The 22,027-nt window shown below is 37.4% G+C and overlaps 2 long non-coding RNA genes across 2 annotated transcripts in view; both read left to right on the forward strand.

The window, feature by feature from the left end:
* LOC129440685 (uncharacterized) overlaps nucleotides 1–22,027 on the forward strand; it is a 102,144-nt gene that overhangs the window by 76,272 nt on the left and 3,845 nt on the right. The window lies entirely within an intron of this gene.
* On the forward strand, nucleotides 4,223–10,469 carry LOC129421834 (uncharacterized). The gene is made up of 5 exons (XR_012365258.1): nucleotides 4,223–4,681; nucleotides 4,883–4,966; nucleotides 5,375–5,443; nucleotides 6,869–6,926; nucleotides 9,783–10,469. It is a non-coding gene; the product is annotated as an uncharacterized lncRNA (long non-coding RNA).

The raw sequence follows: 22,027 nt of genomic DNA on the forward strand, positions 1-22,027 counted from the left end.
TAGAGTGGCTCGAATTTCATCTGAGACTGCTTGTCACCTTGCCCTTTGTCCAACCTGATCTCACGAATTTCCGTGGCATAGTCACGGAATTTTGTGCTCATTTTTCTGTGGCATTCTCACGGATCTCCGCATTTTTCCGTGGCCCTGCTACGGACTGTCTTTTTCCGTGGCATTCTCACGGATTGGTTACTCAACTGTTTTGTCCTATTTTCTTACCATTTTCGCTTCGGTTTAGGGTTAGATTTACATGAAATGATATCCCTACCCAAACCCAACTCTAACCCCAGGCAACAATTGTTTAAAGTTTAGAAAATATAAACGAATAAATCAGAAAAAATAGTATAAACCAATACTTACAGTTTTTTACGATTGCTATGACACTTTTTTCAATACCTTTAACAAATTTTCTAAACTCTTAACGCACCAACACACCTACAACACACAACTGGCAAAACAGTTAATTTATCCTCAAAATCACACATTGTAAACTAAACTCTCACACTGTATACCAAAACACTGTAAACATGTCCCAGAAACAACTAGTTATACCAAATCACCAACACATGTTCTCTTCCAACAGAAACATTTAGTCAATCATAACACAATGTCATGAAAAACACAAACATAAGATGGAAAAACAAAAACTGCATAAGTTTATGTGTAAGTCTGTCCTTATACAATAGACAGTAGATTGTATTGATTATAGACTGAGTTTTGCACTGCAGTTTCTTTTGAAAACTTGGTTATATTTTTGTTTAGTTGGGTTTAGTAAATGCATGTATTATGTTTGTTTTGCTGCAGCAATTAAAGACAAAAATGAATCATTCATCTTAGAGTACAGTTTATGAAAAAAAGACAGAATTGTTGCAGTAAAGACTTCACAGTATTTACAACAGGACATTACTGCAAGATAACAAACATATTCAATATTACTTCCATTTACAGTAAAAAAATTAAAAATACAAACAGAAAAAGTCACTGAAAAATAAAGTAAAAAAGTAAATCTCATCATCTCATCTATATTGCGTTTCTATTTGGCCACATGTTCTCATTCACATCACACCTGATTTTTCTCTGGCAAGGCATCTTGTGAAGAATCCTTTGCCATGTCTTATCCACCTCTGACAGTGTTCAGGTGTGATGTCTGGGAATGCACCATCTATTACATCCAGGTGAGACTGGAGAAAACCTTCCCCTTGTCCTGGTGGTCTTCCGTTGACTTGTGCAGACATATATCTTATTTTTGTGTTGCTCATATTGTTCCTTTTCCGCACAAGATCAACTTATAGAGGCCCTCCTTTACTCTATTGTATACCATATAGTCGTGCAATTGAAAGAACCTGAGTGTGTTTCCTAGGTGGGAATCAGCTGTGATTTATATATTTGCATTGGTACAATAAGTTGTTTTTCAATCCCAATGGAATAAAATACAGGGGATATATTTATGTTTCAATTCATCATATAAACAGCTGTTTACTTTGACTATAAGTCTGGTTTAGCACATGATGTTATCTGTTTTGACATACTGTGTGAAAGCATTTGTAAATTTGACATTTAAAATCTACTGTTTTGGTCTTGTTTGAGCTTGTCTGTAAAAGAAGTTAAATCATTTTAAATTTGTATTAATTGTATGCATTTTGTGTTAAACCAACAAGAAATGTGTTAATAGTATAGCTTACACAGGCGGATGTAGTGCTAACTGTGTTAAGAGTTTTGAAAACTTGATAAAAGTATTGAAAAATCTGTCATAGCAATCGTAAAAAACTGTAAAGTGACATACTAACGCAAACACCAAATCTAACCCTAAACCGATGCGAAAATGGTTTGAAAATAGGAAAAAGCAGTTAAGTAACCAATCCGTGAGAATGCCACGAAAAAGACAGTCCGTAGCAGGGCCACGGAAAAATGCGGAGATCCGTGAGAATGCCACGGAAAAATGAGCACAAAATTCCGTGACTATCCCACGGAACTTTGTGAGATCATGTTGCCTTTGTCTCCCTACTCCTCCTCCTCTCCCTCCTCCTTCACCATGTCCTCCTCCTCTCCCTCCTCCTTCACCATGTCATCTTCCTCCTCCTTCACCACATCATCCTCCTCTTCCTCCTTCTTCACCACGTCCTCCTTTTTTCCCTCCTCCTCTTCCTACTCCTTCACCAAGTCCTCTCCCTCCTCCTTCACCATGTCCTCTTCCTCCTCCTTCTCCACTTCCTCTTTCTTTCCCTCCTCCTCTCCCTCCTCCTCCTCTTCCTCCTTCTCTTCGACCTATTCCTTTATTTCCTTGTGGATCCATTGTTCCAAAACTCAGTGAACTGATTCAGGCCCTTTTATCTATCTATTGAAGGATCTGATTGAAGTGTGTTCAATTGGTCTCTTAGTGTTTCCACCTTGGTAATTGTTTGCTAATTGAGCCTAAGCTGTGCTGAATTGAGTGAACATTATTGAATCCTAGTGCTTTCCATATGATCAGATGGTGTAAGCACTGAGAAATGTAGGGATTTGTGTGTAAAGTTTTGAAGTATAAGTTCACCAAAACTGACTCGTGTGTTAAAGCAGGGGAGTAGTGTTTATAGTTCAGCAAAATTATTGTGCTTATTGAAAAATGGCGTTATGGTTTTGAAATTTTAGTTCAAAAGCCTGGTTATAGTGTTTTAGCAATCGAGAAAAACTGTAATGTGACAGTTCAATCAGGGTTATTTTTACAAACGGTTTATTTCTAAAGGTGTTGTTTACCATTCTTACAATTACACCACACTTACAAAAAGAAACAACTCAGTTGTTCAGTTGGAAGATGGAACCCTCTGTAAAATCATGAGTTTTGTGGCTTGATACCTCCAAGACACATATCTCTTGTGTTTTAGTTAATGAGCTTGCGAGAATTGGAAATGAACTTTGCAAAGATGTTCAACTTAACTTAAACAAAGATCCTCTTCATTTGTAACTGAAGTGCCGGACACAAACAATGTATTTGCTATCCATCCTTACTCACTCCAAAGAAAATGTATCATGATCAGGTCAAAAGACAAAATATATGTTATCACAATGCCAAACAATTGAAAGGGATATATAGCATTTCTTGACTTAGGCTGATATTTAAAGCTCACGTAACACACGCTGTTTCTGCATTTCTGATGTTAATCTGGAGTACCTATAGAGTAGTATGACATCCTTTATATCTCTGAAGAGTCTTTAGTTTTATCAGATTTATAAAAGAAAGATTAGCTTTACCGAAACTTGTACGAACCCTGGCGAAGTGCATTCGGCACAAAAATACTCTGTAACACGTCCAACTGCTGTTTTGACACTTTGCCTACGTTTAGCATGAGGAAACAACTCTATAACTGTTTTAATAAGTCAGAATGCTTGAAATACCATTAAACCCCCCCTTTAAGTGTTTATGCATTCCTATTTTTTCACGTACAAACTTAATGAAATGAGAGATATACATGTAAATTTAGTGTCATTGTTATAAAAAAAAATGTTAAAATATAGTTTCAATAATACATTTTATATTTTTGTTTCCATTAGTACAGTAACCTTTGTTGTAAGGAGTTATATACTGTATGATAAATATGTGTATATGAAACTTTTCTGTTAAATAAAATAATTGTTCTTCAAGCACAAAAAAGTACTTGTATTATAACAAATATTTTGGTAAAGACACGCCAAGTTTTTATATAGTTTCAAACAATGTTGTAGATAGAAACAAGAACCTCCCAGTTCAAAAAGACGTAGTATTTAATGTATTAAAAATATACTTAAAATACAAATAGTATGTTTATAATACATTTGTATTTCCAACATACTTATTTGAAGTGTATTAAAAATATGTTAAATTGCATTTAGAAGTACACTGGTAATAAATATATACTTAATTACATTTTTAAGAAATATGCTAAACTTAAGAATATTTTTAATGTATTTGTATTAAGTGTACTAGAAGTACATTGGTAATAAATATATACTTAATTACATTTTAAAGAAATATGCTAAACTTAAGAATATTTTTAATGTATTTGTATTAAGTGTACTAGAAGTACATTGGTAATAAATATATGCTTTATTACATTTTTAAGAAATATGCTAAACTTAAGAATATTTTTAATGTATTTATATTAAGTGTACAAGAAGTATGCTGGTAATAAATATATGCATAATTACACTTTTAAGAAATATGCTAAACACAAATGTACTTCTAGTGAAGTTTTAGTATATTTGGATAAATATACTTTTTTTTTCAAAACATGATTCATTAATTGTAATAAGTTAACATTGAACTTTCCTCAAGCATTTCAACATTATATCATTCCGATTGCATAATAAACTATTTTTTCAAAGATTTGCTTAAAATCTTACGTTTGCTAGTGTTTATTTTCAAACAACACACGTGACTCACATGACTAAACCTGATTGGTTGTTGTCATAGTACATGTCACGGTGCTATTTGAAAGCTGTTGTTGTTCAGTTCACGAGGTGCATGCGGTTGCTTGCATTAAACTTATAAACTGTTAAATTAGATGGCGACTCTGCATTAAACGTATTTATTTAATTAATCGGCGATCATATTTCACCAGAGGACTAAGATAAAACAACTCGATTTAAAATGTGAGTGGTTTTAGTGGATCTGACGTCGAGGGAAAAAGTATTTCGCTTTTTGTTTGGAGATGAATGAGACAACACGAGGGTAAGTGATGACAGATTTTCGCATTTCTTTATTTAGCTAAATATTGAATAAGTAAAACATTACAGTTGTCCTTATTTTAACCCAGCTTCTTTATGTAACGTTATGTCGGTGTCACGTGTGGTAATTGGAACGTCGTTATTGTGTGACTAAGCATCTCTCTTAAGCATTTCAGAAATCATTAAAACCTTTCATTTTTTTTAGCACAGCAACATAAATATGACCAACCAGAGCCAAGTAGACAGGAACAAATGAAGATACAGCCCATAGAAATACTTATTCTTGGTGGTAAGTTTGTTGTTGCTATTTGAATAACATTAAGTTCACGTTTAAGTTTTTCTATTGTTTCTCTTGCAATGCTAACGTTAGTTTAAAATGAATGTTTGAGCTGTCTTACCTGAAAATACCCTGATATGACCATATGGTTATTATAACTCCAGTAATGTTCAATGGCTAATGTATAGCAGTTCAATCTTGACAACCTTATTGTCTTTTTGTTTATTTTTAAATGTTTTTCTAATTACATATGGACACAAAAATGACATTGTAAGAAGGGATACTTTTATGAGAGATTGTAAAACTGCAGAGGCTGGGTTTGATTATATTATATTGTCTTAAATATATTGTATTCAGGGTAAGTAGTTCTTAAAAAGAAAACAAATCATTAATCATCATTACCTGCCTGTTGTTTTTCAGATCAACTGCTATTGACATTTTTGAATCGGGACAAATGTGGAGTGCAAATGTGCAACACATCCATTCCAGGTGGCTAATTTCTGTCCTTTTGAGTTATTCATGTAAAAACCTGTTTTTTTTATTGTAAAGCTGTAAGGGACTTGGCCTAGTCATCCTTGCATATACCATTTGGCAGGGGCCCAGACTAACTGTTTTTACTAGGAGCACAGTGGCCCCAACTAAAAATTTTAGGGGCGCAACCAGAAAAGTTAGGGGCACACACGGTAAATCAACATGCTAACCAAATATTCACATGTCTACTAGGGGTGGCACGGTTCACAAAACCCTCGGTTCGGTTCGTATCACGGTTCTATGGTCACGGTTCTCGGTTCAGTACGGTTCTTGTTGTTATTTTTTTAACACTCCAGAAATTTATTATCTTATTAATGTATTAATTATCCATAATTTAGGATACAGTATTAAAAAAAAGTTATATCATGTAATCATGCACAAACTGAATTTGACTTTAAGCACATTATTAGGAACATCCCTGAGGAAAGCCAGGCGAGATTTTGACACAGCAAGAGGGAAGACATTGATGATTTCAACATGCTTTTCATTTATTTGGCAAAAAAGAGAATGTGTATTGCCATCTACATGAACTTTGTGTGCATATTTAGCACACAAAGATAACTTGCATTTATCAAAATGCCAACTTCAGTGTAGCTTTAAGATTTATCACTGAGAGGCTGCTTAAATACTGCAGAGAGAATATGTGAACGAGAGAGAAACATAACGTTTACACCTGTAATATTTAAATCCGTCTCTTTTGTCCACTTTTATCCATTTCTGTCCTGATTACTTTAAGGGGCAGTTTATGAAATAAGATCGCGCAACTTTCACACGCTAGCAAAATGAAACTACGCGGAAATCAGCCGCTTTCGTTTTATCAACGAAAGGCTAAAAATAGCGCTGAATACGAAAAGACGTAAAACAGTGTTCATTACCTCAGATTAGATAAATGGTCGGAGAGAAGGCTGTCGCGTGTGGCTGTATCTATTGTTTTATTTCCGCTGTCATCATAGGTAACATGAAATAAAAAAAATTTCCACACACCAAACTTATACGACGCTACTAATAAATACTTTAATTATAGATTCAGAAAGTACAATGTGCTGTTTCAAATTCAGTGTCATATCACAAAAAAAAGGTCAAATTTGCTGGTTGCACATGTGCGACTGGATGTAAAATTCAGTGGCACACTCTCAAATTTAGGTGGCAAAATGCCACCATTTGATGGCAGTCTGGAGCCCTGTTTGGCATCATTTCTGATTTCCTTAAATCTCCTTAAACAGAGGTGAACCTTACGTTTGCAAGACCACAATAGACAAACAATGGAAAATGATCTAGGTTCAAATAAAACACAATTATCAATTTAAAACATATCCTGTATTACACACAGGTTGTTTTATATCATGAGCCTGTTCTAATCCTATCTTCATTTCCCATTTTTAGAGTGCTGTGACAGATAAAACTGACACGCTTGATGAGGACACAGTGAAAGCTTTAAAAGGTAAACTGAGAAGTTAACAAAACTTCCATACATGCATATCTCCTATCTCCTATGACCTCCTATTAACATCCGATCGTGGTGAAATCTCAATTCTTATATTATTAGACCTTAGTGCAGCCTTTGACACAATAGATCATACAATCTTACTCAATAGACTAGAAAACTATGTTGGTATCAGTGGTCAGGCGCTAGCCTGGTTTAGGTCGTATCTAACCAATCGCTATCACTTTGTTTATGTAAACGAGGAAGAGTCATATCACTCCCTGGTTAAATACGGTGTACCGCAGGGTTCGGTTTTAGGTCCTATCCTGTTCTCGTTATACATGTTACCTCTAGGAGACATTATCAGGAAACATAACATAAGTTTTCACTGCTATGCGGATGATACCCAGCTTTACATCTCCTCACATCCCAGCGAAACACACACGTTTTCTAAGCTAACAGACTGCCTTAGCGATGTTAGTGACTGGATGGCACATAACTTTCTTAAGCTGAACTCCAATAAGACAGAGATACTTATTATTGAACCGAATCGCTACAAACATAATATGTCGGATTACAAGTTGCACATAGATGGCTGCACTGTGGTGCCATCTTCCACTGTTAGGAACTTAGGTGTGATGTTCGACAGCAACTTATCCTTCGATAGTCATATCGCCAACGTCTGCTGCACAGCATTCTTCCATCTTAGAAATATCTCGAAAATACGCCATATACTGTCTACATCTGACGCAGAGAAGCTTATCCATGCTTTTATGACCTCTAGAATAGACTATTGTAACTCGCTACTCGGGGGATGCCATGCAAATCAAGTAAACAAGCTTCAGCTAGTTCAAAACGCTTCCGCAAGGGTACTTACTCGATCTAAAAAGTATGACCACATAAGCCCAATTCTGGCATCTTTACACTGGCTACCAGTTAAATATCGCATACAATTTAAAATATCACTAATCACCTACAAAGCTTTAAATGGCCTAGCACCCTGCTATCTTAGAGAATTACTATCAGAATACAATCCATCACGCACACTACGGTCGCAAAGTTCTGGTCTCTTGATTATCCCTAGACTATCAAAAGTGTCTAAAAGTGGAAGGTCATTTTCCTACTTAGCCCCTAAGCTCTGGAATGATTTACCAACCGATGTCCGAGAATCAGACACAGTCGATAATTTTAAATCTAGACTTAAAACTTTTCTCTTCAACAAAGCATTCGCATAATTTGTCTAGTAAAAGTACTTAACTCGAAATAGTTATCTGTACGGAACAAAGCACTCGCGGTCATAACACAGACCAACCAAATAAATAAATAAAAACCTTATCTTAACCTATAGTCGGATTGCGATTTTGGAACTTTCGTGTTCTTGTGAATAGTATGCCATACAAACCCGTTTGCCACTGAACCTGCATTAACGACGACAGTGGGGCTTCCAGCCTTAGTCAAACGGGTTGGCACGTATGGTTGGGTTGTGATTTTGGCGCTTTCTTTCTTTGCAAATAGTATGCCATACAGACCCGTTTGCCACTGAACCTGCATTAACGACGACAGTGGGGCTTTTGGCCTTAGTCAAACGGGTTGGCACGTATGGTTGGGTTGTGATTTTGGCGCTTTCTTTCTATTGCGAATAGTATGCCATACAGACCCGTTTGCCACTGAACCTGCATTAACGACGACAGTGGGGCTTCCGGCCTTAGTCAAACGGGTTGGCACGTATGGTCGGGTTGCGATTTTGGCGCTTTCTTGTGTCTTGTGAATAGTATGCCATACAGACCCGTTTGCCACTGAACCTGCATTAACGACGACAGTGGGGCCTCCAGCCTTAGTCAAACGGGTTGACACGTATGGTCAGGTTGCGATGTTGGGCGTTTTCTCGTGATCTTGTAAATAGTATGCAATATAGACCCGTTTGCCACTGAACCTGCATTAACGACGACAGTGGATTTACAGGCCTTAGTCAAACGGGTCGACAGGTTTCATTTTCTCTTAAAAATCGGAAGGTGACCCTTAGTTACCATATATACCGTCGCAGTGGGCCCCCAATTTGCAAAATCCTCAACTGTGGATAAAACAATTATGCCTCAATAGTTAGTCTGTCTGAAACTAAGCTGATTAAACCACATCACTGTGTGACACTTGCATTACATGTGAACGGCCCCTACGCTAATATGATTTTGTTTTTCTCTCCCTGTCTCGTCCCTGGGTCCCATTGACCCTGAGGACAATGGGACAAACAGACCCAGTTCCGGTAGATGTGAAAGTCGGCACACCTCTGATCTACTGGTCGTCCTTCAATGTGATGCCCAGCTGATGCCTGACCAACGACCACCGGCAGGACCCGCTTAATATCCGCTTAATCTCTGCTTAATCTCCGCTTAATATCCGCTTAATCTCCGCTTAAGCTCCTTATCCGTTTATATGTGTGTATATACATGTATATCTCCCAAGGGTTTTTCCCTCCTAGGACTTTTATTTTTATTTCCTCGGCTAAACAACCCGGGGTTTTTGTTTTTTTTCTCCTAGGGGTTTTTTTACCCTGGGGAGGTAGCCTGCTTTGGCTTAACTTAGCTTCTTCTTCTAGACGTTACATTAGTAATATGCTCGCTCATAATGTCGCGTCATAGCTGCAGCAAATTTGACTGCTTATGCTATTGTGTATTATGTTATGCTTTCTGTCGTTTTTCTGTGCTTTTACTGCTTCTATTAATGTAAAGCTGCTTTGAAACAATTGAGTATTGTGAAAAGCGCTATATAAATAAAATTGAATTGAATTGAATATCTATGCCAATTTATTTTCATACATGGATAGCCAAATGTTCATTCATTATTGGTTAATTGGTATATTCTGTTTCCTTTTCACAGACCGTGTGATAAAGCAGTCTTCAATTACTACGGTGTCTGAATTGCAAGAAGAAGTGAACCTCCACTTAAACATGTGACATCTAAACTGTTTTGTGTTTTGGTTCAGCTTTTTACAAGTTTATCTTAAGTTAAAGACGGAGTACACCATTTTTGAAAGCCAATGTTAACATTTGAAATTACCTGGACAAACATGCCTCTACCCCTGTAGAGTCTGGACCTTCTTTTGATAGACCCACCACACACATACGCAACCCTGGCAAGGATGTCAGTTAGTAGACACTCTCCTTACTGCTGGTTGGCTCCAAGTGTGTTTTGGTAGTCGGCCCAAATTTCCTTTTCCAAAAAATTTTTCAAACATTGTGCACTCCGCCTTTAAATTGCATTTAAACATTTTTTTTTCAGTAACTTTTTATGCAGAGAATTACATTATGATTATTATATAATCATTGCTTATGCCTATTTAGTGATTGCATATTCATAGTGTACTTTTCATTAATACATTTAATGTTAATGTTGTACAATTTGATAGAAGTAGCTCTGTAATTGCATTTCTCTGATATTTGTTTTATATTGTTTCTCTTTGGTCAATAGATTATGTATGTCTCTGTGCTTGATTAATTTACTTTAGATATTTTTGTAATGTACACAACATAATATGAAGTATATTAAATTGTTCTGTATTCAAAATCTGTGTATGTGTCTTAATATTTAATGATTTTAATGTAACATTTTAAATATTAAAAACAGCTTTATAATAAAATAGTAGTGTAATGTTAATAATTTCTATTAATGTAATGCTAGTATATTTCTAATATGCTGAAGTACTATTAAAGTGTTCTTAAAGCACAGTTAAATTAAGCTTTAAATGTATTCTAACTGTATTTTTAAGTGTATGAGAAGTGCATTTCACATGAATTTTAAAGAAGTACACTTAAATGGCACTAAATATATTTGAAGTTGTTCCAATTTAACACAATTTCAATATATTAAATATAATGCAAATAGATTAAAATTGACTTTAAATATATCTTGAAATGCATTTAATATATTTGAAGTTGTTTCAATATAATACATTTAATATGCATTTAGTATAGTAGCTTTTAAATATATTAAGTATGTCCCAAAAAATACTATTTAAATATATTTATTTTTCACCTGGGCTAATCAGTATACTTTCTCAAAGCACACTGTAGTTCAACTTAAAGTGTACCTCCCATAATGGCATGTGCAAAAGCTGCACTACTTTACAACTTATTTTTAGTGCACAAAGTTACTCTGCCTGCATTTGAAGAAAGCATGAAATAAGTACAATTATGGGGTATTTTCATTTAGTACATAGATGTGTTAATGTATTTGCAGTATACTTAGCATAAAATAAATGCATTTAAAATATATTTTAGTATATTTATTTTTTACTAGGGTAAATAAGGGAGTAAATCAAGAGGGGAACAGGTGCAAGGGATCAAACAATCAAACCAATGAGAATGACAAGGGAGCGGGGTAAAAGAGACAGGACAAGGAAAACACCAGCACGTGGCCAGCTATCAACAAACCATGGCCAAGTGTTCCCACAAAGAACATGATACTGTCAGAACCCTGTTAATTTAAACTAAACACTAAAACAAGAGACCAATCTGACAGGGTTCTGACAGTACCCTTCCCCCAAGGGACGCCACCTGGCGTCCCTCAAGGGGACACACAAGACAGACACAACATGACAGATAACAAGACACTAAACTAGACAAAAACAACAAAATAAGTCCAGGGGAACACAGGAAAATGTCCATGGAGGAGCAGGACGTGGACGCAGCGGTAACTGCATCAGCCTCGACTGGGCGGGCTGCGCGGGCTGGGTCGACTGCGCGGGCTGGGTTGGCTGCGTGGGCTGGGCAGGCTGGGTCCACTGCGCGGGCTGGGTTGACTGCGTTGCCTGCAGCTGCGCTGGCTGCTCCGGCTCTCTCCTTGCCTCCGCCAACAGGATCTCAATTGCCCTGGCTTTAAATAAGGGAGTAAATCAAGAGGGGAACAGGTGCAAGGGATCAAACAATCAAACCAATGAGAATGACAAGGGAGCGGGGTAAAAGAGACAGGACAAGGAAAACACGTGGCCAGCTATCAACAAACCATGGCCACGTGTTCCCACACAGAACATGATACTGTCAGAACCCTGTCAATTTAAACTAGACACTAAAACAAGAGACCAATCGGGGCCTATACCATGAAGCCGGATTAAGTGGATAGCCAGGTAAGTTTAAGATTAGTTTGCGCCAACCCTGGGTTTTAGGTACCATGAAAGTAGCGCGGCTTTAATCGGTGTTCGTCGCCATGGTATCTTACGCTGCACGGCTAACCTGCCCCGGGGCAGGTTATGTTCTGGATTCGAGATCTGAGACTGCAGTTTGACCAATCAGCTGCTAGCAAAGAAATATATAGGTGACGTAACTACTAGCGTCTCTGGGCAAATTTTATTTATTGGTATTTTTTATTGAACATATTAAAATACAAACATTAAGGCATATTCAACAATCACTATTTCTGTGTTGATACCACATTTAAAACAAAGAAGAAGAAAAAAGAAAAGGAGGGTGAGGGTCTTAATCTTAAACATCCAAAGCAGAAAGAAGTCTCAGGGGTCTCCGCGCAAATAGTTAGAAGAGCACTTCGTAGAGAGAGTTTTTAGTTTTCCCTTGCCCAGTCATTTGTATGAAATATCTAGATTTTCCACGGAAGGAATCTCTTATCTTTGCAAACTTCTTGCCTCACATATCACGTTAAATCCGTGCCTTTACTGTACCGTAAATGATGTGTATTGCGTTGCGCTTTTTTGCAAGTGGTACATACTTTTATGCGGTCGGTGGGGAAAACACGGTTTGTCAAACCATGCGCAAGGTGGTCCTCGCACTGTAACATTAACAGCTTCATAGTGTTCCACGGACATTTCCTGACCATGTCTTTAAAAGAGGGCTTTTATAAAATTCCCTGTAAGATTATTAACAAATTTAACAATGTAAATTAACTTTAAAAAGCATGTTTCACATTGGGTACCTAAATAAATTATCCAATGAAGTACATGTTAATGTACATGTTATATTAAAAAGAGCAGAAGCAGTATTATTTCACTCTTGAAATAAATTTTTATAATCTTCATAATTTTGTATAATTAGCTCATGCTCCTCCGCTAAAAAAATACACTGCTCGTACGTGCTCTCTCTATTTTCTATTCCGATTGGTTGTTCGGAGCCGACGTCACTTTTTTATGTGCACGCGCGGGTGGAGCTATCATAGCCTAAAGATCAAAGCCTGAGTTGACAGAGAAAGTTGATAAGGCGCTTCATGGGACCACTAAAGCCTGATTGCATCGGTTTGGTTTTGTCAACTCAAAACCAATCCTGTAACCCCGAGTTTGTTCAGCTACCTTCATGATATAGGCCCCTGACAGGGTCCTGACAAAATCATTGTCAGTTTTGATGAGAATAATGTTATATTGGGCTTATTTTAAACAATGAAACTTATAAAGTCATTGTTTATTAGCTTTACAGTATGTACTTCACAAATTAATTAGAAACTTACCGTTAAGACGACCATGCTTGACTTACTGACAACATACTGATGTAGGCTAATGTTTAATGTAATGTTTAATGATTTTTCCATTTCCGGGTCGAGAACGCTGTGCGCGTCTGTGCTGCCGCTTCGCACCTGGATTGTTTGTTTGTTTGTTAGTTTGTCTCCTTCCTGCTTGGATCTGTTTATCAAGATTTTGTCTAGGATTACTCAGCTCCTTACTACTGATTTTTGAACCGGACTATTATAATTTTTGAATTGTTGTCTGCGAACTTGCCGCCGGGCTGCTGCGAGCTCTCTACCTGCTTAACGTCTCAACCACGTTTGGCTCTTCGGGCGGGTGAGTTACCGGTCTCTTGCGCTGCTCGTTTAATAGCTTGCTATCTAGGTGTGTCGTCTCCTATTTAGTCTGCTGTTTCTGGTGTAGTGGCGTTCAGGGTTTGGCTAATGTGGTCTTTGCCTGTGATCGGCTTGTTTTTGCTCAGCACTAACATGTCTCGGGGAAAACTTTTCCTTTTTCTTTTTTCTGCTCTGTTCTGCCTCATTTTTCCCACTTTCATAATGGATATTGGATACTTACCATCTTAGTTAAGGGCCTTGAACCGCCACCCGCGTCTCGATTCAGTGATGTATGAATGCTGCTGGAGTCTAGGGATTCTCTGTCACCCTTGGTACATACACTGCTCTCGGCGTGTCTTCAGTAGCACATTTTGCTTGAAGCCTAATACCCCGCCATGCATCTGGACCAATTGTAGATTTTCGTCCGTGAGCAGACAAGAACCCACCGCCAATACTTTACATCGCTGTTTAATTAATCTCTATGATGCTGAGAAACGTATCACCAATTTCAATTCCCTGCATCGTTGCTTTGCGCTACTGAACTGTCGCTCAATATCGGACAAAGCCTCTTACCTTAACGAAATTACCACTGACAATAAGCTTGACATTTTTCTTCTCACTGAAACTTGGCAAGCCCCGGATGATTTTCTGCAGTTGAATCTCCTTAAACCTGCCGGATATAATTATCTGTCCAGACCTCGTCTCCATGGTAAAGGGGGTGGTCTCACTGTTATTTACCGCAACAATCTCCGACTAACGCAACTCTATTTTTATGAAATCAATTCATTTGAATATATGGTTTTGAAGGCTCACTCTATAATTATCCTGCTCTATCGTCCTCCTAAAACTCTGTTGAGCTTCTTTTCTGAACTCAGTGAACTATTAACCCTTGCGAGTTCATTGTCATTTCCCATTGTCCTGCTTGGTGACTTTAATATTCATGTCGATACTGTTTGTTCTAACACTAATCAATTAATGTCAGTTTTTGAATGTTTTAATTTGACTCAGCATGTTCATTTTCCTAACCATACTCGCGGCCATACTCTTGATCTGATTTGTACATTCAATTCAATTCAATTTTATTTATATAGCGCTTTTCACAAATGTTAATTGTTGCAAAGCAGCTTTACATGAGTAGATGTAAAGGAGAACACAGAAAATCAATAGATAATATAAGCAGTAGAACATAGCAGCTAAGGTTAAACCTTTTCAGTCTTTTCTGGTTAAAAATAATCTCCTCGATCCCTTTCAATCTGGTTTTCGCCCCCTCCATAGTACTGAAATTGCGCTGGTAAAGGTAGTGAATGATCTACTGCTCTCTGCTGATTCTGGCTCTCTCTCAATTCTTCTGCTACTTGATCTCAGCTCTGCCTTCGACACCGTCTCTCATGAATTACTCATTACTCGTCTCTCTAATTTGGGTATTTATGGTTCTGCTCTTTCCTGGTTTTCTTCCTATCTCACAGACAGACAGTTTTTCATCTCAGTTAAGGACTCCAAGTCACCTACTGTCCCCCTGAAGCGAGGTGTTCCCCAGGGATCCATTCTTGGGCCCCTTTTATTCATAATCTATATCATACCACTCGGTCAGATTTTACAACGCCATGGTCTTAACTACCACTTTTACGCTGATGATATTCAATTATACTATACTGCCGTCCAAAGCGAAAGCGCAGTAACTACACGCTTGGTCAAAATGGAGTTAAGGCTTAAAACGAGCTTTATGACATCTGTTCTGTCTTATGACAAAGTCTCTTAGTTAAATTTTGTCCCGTTTCAGAGAAATGAGGGTGTCAAAATTGCAGTAACTACAAAATCCATGCTAATACCAAGGCAAACCGCAGTAAGTGACGTTACTGCGTTCTGGCTTTGTTTCCCCGGCTTTGACACCGTAGATACTGCGGTTTTCTCCATCGTAACACACCAACAAACCAACCATGGCACAATGCCGCGTCCAAATGATGGTTGAACTCGCGTTAAAACGCAAATAAACAAACACGGGTAAGGAAGATAGCATGATAATAACTCATACATAGGCAAATTACAGCTTTATAAGTAGTTAACTAGCCAGCTGCTAGCAAGTTTTGACCTACCTGTGCTCGTCCATTGAAGGCAATATCCTCCAACAATAATGATATAATCCGATTCAGTCGCATTGGTGTTTGTTGATTCGAACATCTCTCCACTTTTTAGGCAGCTAATCCAATTGTATTGACAGGGGTTACTCCTTTGTTTGATAAGAGTCTGGTAAAGTTATATTGTTAGGCAAAGTTAACGGAGCCCAGTCAACCTGACGAGCGCAGCCGGGGCCGGCAGAAAGCACGCTAGGTGAAAAAGTACACTTCCATAATACGTGCTCTTTTTCCACGAACTAATTTTGTAGGCTACTTAATATTAAAACATTTTGTTTAGTACTTCTTAAGCTATAATCTTAAGAATATCTAAGTTTACATAACTGTGATACTTTGAGAAAACATGAAAATTAACTAAAATGGGCATACTGTTAGTTCAGGGTACCCGCGGAGTCTTAAAAGTCTTGAAAAAGTATTGAATTTCATTTTCCCATATTAAGGCCTTAAAAGGTATTGAATTCACCTCAAAGTCTTGAATTTTTCACGGATGTCTTAATTTTACAAATCATCAATAGATTTATATGTTGATAATTAAGACACAAAACTCGCGTGCACAAAAACAACGCTCGAGTGATAGATAAGAGCGCAGAACACTATCCATGTTCGGAAAAGCATCTTAGCGAGCGCGCAGAACACTATTCGCGTGCGGGAAAGCATTCTCGCGTGTTCACAGAACACTAATCGCGCGCTGAAAAACATCCTCCCGAGAGCGCACAAATGCAGTCACGCGAGCAAAGTATAAAGTTAAGTAAAAAGGCTGGGATGATAAAGTAAAGGCTGGGATGAGCGCTCGCTCGACTCTCTCGACTCTCTCTATGCGCACGCAGCTGCACAACACACACTTGCTCGATCAAGTTGACTTTGGGACTGTGGGGGCGGGACAATGACAGGTGTCCAAGCACCTGTGATCAGTTGTTTGATTTAGCACACAATCTTCTGTTCCACAATCCGTCTCTAGTAAGTCTAGGTAGAGAAGACACGTTTTAATATGATCATTATGTCGGAGAAGGTCATATGTTCTTGTGTGATCCATGCAATAAGAAGCTGCAAACAATAATGCAAATTTTTAAGCTATTATATATTTTGTTTACTGTTTAATTAGATAATATCATCTTGCAATATATACTATATTCTACATATTTACATTGTCACACTAAGTTAGCATTAGAAAACTTTAGTATGGTCCTGTATAAAGATTAACAGAAAAGATTAACAGAACTATATCTATATGAGCTTGTGTCCAGTTATTTGTTTGGTGCAGTGAACAGATCTCTTGTCTTTTATGGTCAAAATAGCATAACATTTTAATTTGTTGTTGTGTTTGAGGGGTTTTTGTTTCATTTTCCATAATATGGTTAATTTTGTTGGTCAGTATTGTTCTGGTTCAGAGCATTACTGATGAGTGTTATTAGATGTTGTTATTATCTTAACTATATTAAAGAGCAAAAAAAATTAATACCTTAAAATTGGTGTTTTTGTTTGGTTTGCAGCTTATTTCATGGATCAAACAAGACATAAATTACCTTCTCCAACATAATGGTCACATTAAAACGTGGCGGGCTGCACAAGATAAAGAGGAGGGGCGCATTTACAATAAATGTACATTTAAATCTATTAAATCTATTTGATTGTTGGTTTTGATAGTTTGGTAAAGATAAGGGTTAGGCCGTTTGGGCCTTGGACTCAGCCTTTTTAGAGGCATGTTGTCATGAATGTTCAAACACTTGTAAATAGTAATTATTTGAGGTATATTACATTATTTAAAATGATTTATTCTACCCGAATGGGTGCGATGTAGGTATTAAATTTCATTTGAAGTGGTATTGAAAAGGTCTTAAAAAGCCTTGAATTTAGGTTTGACAATCCTGGGGGTACCCTGTAGTTACAATAATGTCTTTGGGACAAACATGTTCTTCTATTTTTTACTTGTGTTAATTTTTAACTACTGTTTTTAAAGCAAACCTCGTATAATGTAAATTAATAAATAAAAATTAATAAAATGAGTAAAATACTCTTTGTGGTAAAAGGAGCAGTTTTAGCATTCACAACATGCAAACATCAATAAAACTATTACAGTTATTAAAAACAATCAAAATGTATTAAGAAGCATGAGAAAAAGTTGAGTGAACACATTTAGTTCGTAGATACTGCACTCTGCTATTGCAATAGTGCTTTAGTTGTTAAAGGTCATCCAAAGGCAGAGTGCAGTATCTGCATTTTGAGAGTCAAGGGTCACATCGGTGGTCATGTTTTTTTTTTTCTATAAAAATTTCTTCCTAACAAGGCATTACATGAATGCATTACCACTAATCTACCCACAACATGTTTGGCTGGCTAGTGAAAAAACTTTAAAGCCATTTTTCTCAGTTTCAGTGTTTGCGTAGATACTGCACTCTGCCTTTGGAGGGCAGTATATATAAATGATATTCAATTATATTCAATATTTGCACACCCACCCTACCTCCCCAAATTGACAAAATTTCAGCTTGTGTAAAGGACATAAAAGATCTAACTTCCTTAAACTTAACATGGATAAAACTGAGATCATTTTTATTGGAACCCCGTCACTAACAGCCAATATCTCTTCATATTTCACCTGTGAAATTGCTGGTTCTCACATCACAATATCCAATACTGTCAAAAACCTAGGTGTAATCATTGACTCAACCCTCTCTTTTCAGTCCCATATTAATTCCATTGCCAAATCTGCGTTTTTCCACCTCTTGAATTTAAATCACTACTCAAAACCCACCTGTTTTCTGAATGCTACTCCTGCTGATTTGATTACGCTGTATTCATTCCAAATTCTCTGTGAATGTTATGTTTTGCCTTTTAATTCCTGTTTTGTATTTTTGGACCTGCCTTTGTCTCTTCTGTACTCCTGCTTGCGTTTTAAACAACTTGCAAGTGGACAAAAGAGACGGATTAAAAACACCAAATCTAAACAGGAAAGTGTCTCTCTCGCCCACAGATAATCCAATCGACCAAAGCGCGTCTTAATACCAGGTGTAAAATGTTGGGAAGAAACCTGCTATTTGTAGACTTCAGTTCTGCTTTCAATACTCTGCCGCCACACATCCTCCTTAGTAAGCTCAGACAAATGTCTGTTAATCCATATATTATTCTATGGTATCACTCTTTTTTGACCAACAGGACCCAGCAGGTCAGAGTGAATCAGATATTATCAGAGTCTAAAGTCCTCAACACAGGTGTTCCTCAGGGATGTGTGAGTTCTCCCATTTTATTTACATTACATACAAACGAATGTACAAGCAGTCATTCCAGCACTCTTATTGTAAAGTTCTCTGATGATACTGCAATTCTGGGACTTATGGACATGGATACTGACATTTCTGATTATAGTCTAGAGGTTAAAATGTTTATACAATGGTGTGAGGACCATCATCTCATTGTAAATACTAAAAAAACAGAAGAAATGATTTTTGACCCGGGACATGTGGGAGATCATTCTCCACTGTTGGCCCAGAACACTTGTATTGCTCAGGTTTGTTCTTACAAATACTTGGGTGTGCACATTGACTGTAACCTGTCTTGGAATACCCATGTGAATTATGTATGCACTAAGATCCAACAGAGACTGTACTTCTTGCGAAGACTCAGAGTGTTTGGGGTTAAACAGAGGGTACTGATGTTATTCTATCGTGCTGTGATTGAGAGTGTGTTACGTTATGGAATTGCAGCTTGGTTTGGTAACATATCAGTTAAATTAAAATCACAAATAAACAGATTGGTATACACCGCAATGAGAGTGATAGGGGTGAGAGAGTTTCCTTCCCTCCAAATTTTCTTTGAGAGGGCTATACTTACACATGCAAATAAAATTATAGCAGACCCCACCCATGTTCTGTACCCTGAATATGAACTTCTCCCTTCTGGTAGACGCTATAGGGTCCCGGTTAAATATAGGAAGAGATATCTTAATAGGTATAAGAACTCTTTCGTTCCTTTATCAATTAATCTTCTTAACTCAGGAGGTAATATAGGTTAACTTGAATTGGAGTAGTAGTGTTTATATTGTACACTTTTTTGTGTGTGTGTTGTTGATGTTGCTGTTATTGTACTATGGGGCGGTTTCCCGGACAGGGATTAGCTTAATCCAGGACTAGGCTTTAGTTTAATTAGGAAATATAATTAGTTTTAACAAACATGCCTTACTAAAAACATTACCTGTGTGCATTTTGAGGCAAAACAAAGGGCCCTGATGTATTTTAAGATATGTCAGTTTAAGTTGTTTTCAGTTTGGACAGCTCTTAAAAATTTTTAGTCTAGTACTAGTCTAATCCCTGTCCGGGAAACCGCCCCTATATGTATATATTGTATGTCTTATGTGGCAGCCTTTTGTCCAAGACAAATTTCCTTCAGGACAAATAAAGTAATCTAATCTAATCTAATCTAATCTAATCTAAACCGCGTGACTGCCGCAACCTGAACTGAGAGACTGACTAAAGTGAAGGGGGTGGGGGATTGGCTGGTGTCACTACAGTGAGTGACCTGGGTCACCATTAGCAACCAATAGGGTGCGCTCTGCTGGACAAACAAGTACTTACATCTTTCAAAAGCATTTAATGTTTTTTGTAAGGAACGTTCATATCGGCTGCATACCTGTGGCTTATACACCGATACAGATATATCTGCGACATGCTCATATCGGGCGATAAAATCTGTAAAACAATAAATCGGTCGGGCTCTAATCGTTTGTCCTTTATTAATTTATTTTTTGCAGCAACCATGTCTGTGTCCTTAAAGGAACTCTGTCAGGTACAACAACAATGGAACGATGAACTTGAATGTTGAACTGATGACTGGTGTCCACATTACCAACTTTGAAACTCACCTCAGACAACAAACTCACAAACACAAATACACTCAGTATGATTTTATCTGTTAACCTATGATATCAGTTATTGATGTATTTTAAATATTTACGTATTACTAGGCTTATCATACATGTGCACTGAAGTTTTAAAATGTATTTAATATAATACTTGAATTAAATTAAATGTTTTGGATACAGCAATTAAATTATTTTGTGCATGTAAAACACAAGTAGCAAAGTTTTTTTGAATTCAATTTTGAATTAAATTCAATGTTTTGGATACCACCATTAAATTATTTTGTGCATGTAAAACACTAGTAAAAGTTTTTATTTATTGGAGAAAAAAGGGCTGTTTAATTAATATAATAATTCTGTTTGTTAGACACTAACAAGTGAAAATTGTTTTGAGTATATTTATTAAAACTCGATAGCTGTAATGCTTCTGTGCAGAGGGAAGCCTGTGAGCCACGAAAGTAAGTTTGCGAGCAGATTAGATTAATTTCTACTTATTAGACAGCATAGTCAGCTCATCGTATTTTGTATTGCATCACTTATAGCAGTCGCGTAGCTATGAGGCCCACCCACCTGTCAGCTAGGCTGCGCTGCTTCATTGTCTTAGAATTGTCACGAAGACCTTCGGTGAGAAGACTTTACAGCTTGATGGTGCACCCTTTAACATCAACGTTGAGGATTCTGAACATGAGGTGTTGGTTCAGCAGCTAAAAAAAGAAAAGTCTGCAGATAACATTTGCGCCCACTTTTGCGCCCATGAGCCTTCTGGTCTGAAAACGAGCTGTGTTCAGGCGCATTGTTGGTGCGTTGCTATTTTGAGGCAAATAAAATAGACTACTCCACTGAACAACTAAAACCTGCCAATGGAGAAATATTGATTTTGTTATTTAATCAGCGCATATGCGCCTATAAACGGCAACGCGCATTTGCTTTTCACATGGATGCGCAGCAGCACACAAACGATTAAAATATGAAAAATCAAAGGATCAGGCTTTTACAGTCGTTATTTTCTCGTTCCAAAGAAAACCGGCGGCCTCAGACCAATATTGGATCTACGCGTTTTGAATCGTGCTCTTGCCAAACAGAGCAAGATCTGAAAGACGCTTACTTTCACATTCCGATAACACCACGTCACAGGCCATTTCTAAGATTCGCGTTTGACGGGACAGCATACCAGTACAAAGTTCTGCCCTTCGGATTATCTTTGGCACCACACACATTTACCAAATGTGCGGATGCGGCTCTCGCCCCTCTCAGACAGAGCGGCATCCGCATATTGAATTACCTCGATGATTGGCTTATTCTAGCCCAGTCAGAGAGGAAAATTATCGCGCACAAGACGGTTGTACTCCAGCATTTGGAGA

The sequence above is a fragment of the Misgurnus anguillicaudatus genome, chromosome 22 (genome assembly GCF_027580225.2).
Source record: "Misgurnus anguillicaudatus chromosome 22, ASM2758022v2, whole genome shotgun sequence".
Taxonomy (NCBI): domain Eukaryota; kingdom Metazoa; phylum Chordata; class Actinopteri; order Cypriniformes; family Cobitidae; genus Misgurnus; species Misgurnus anguillicaudatus.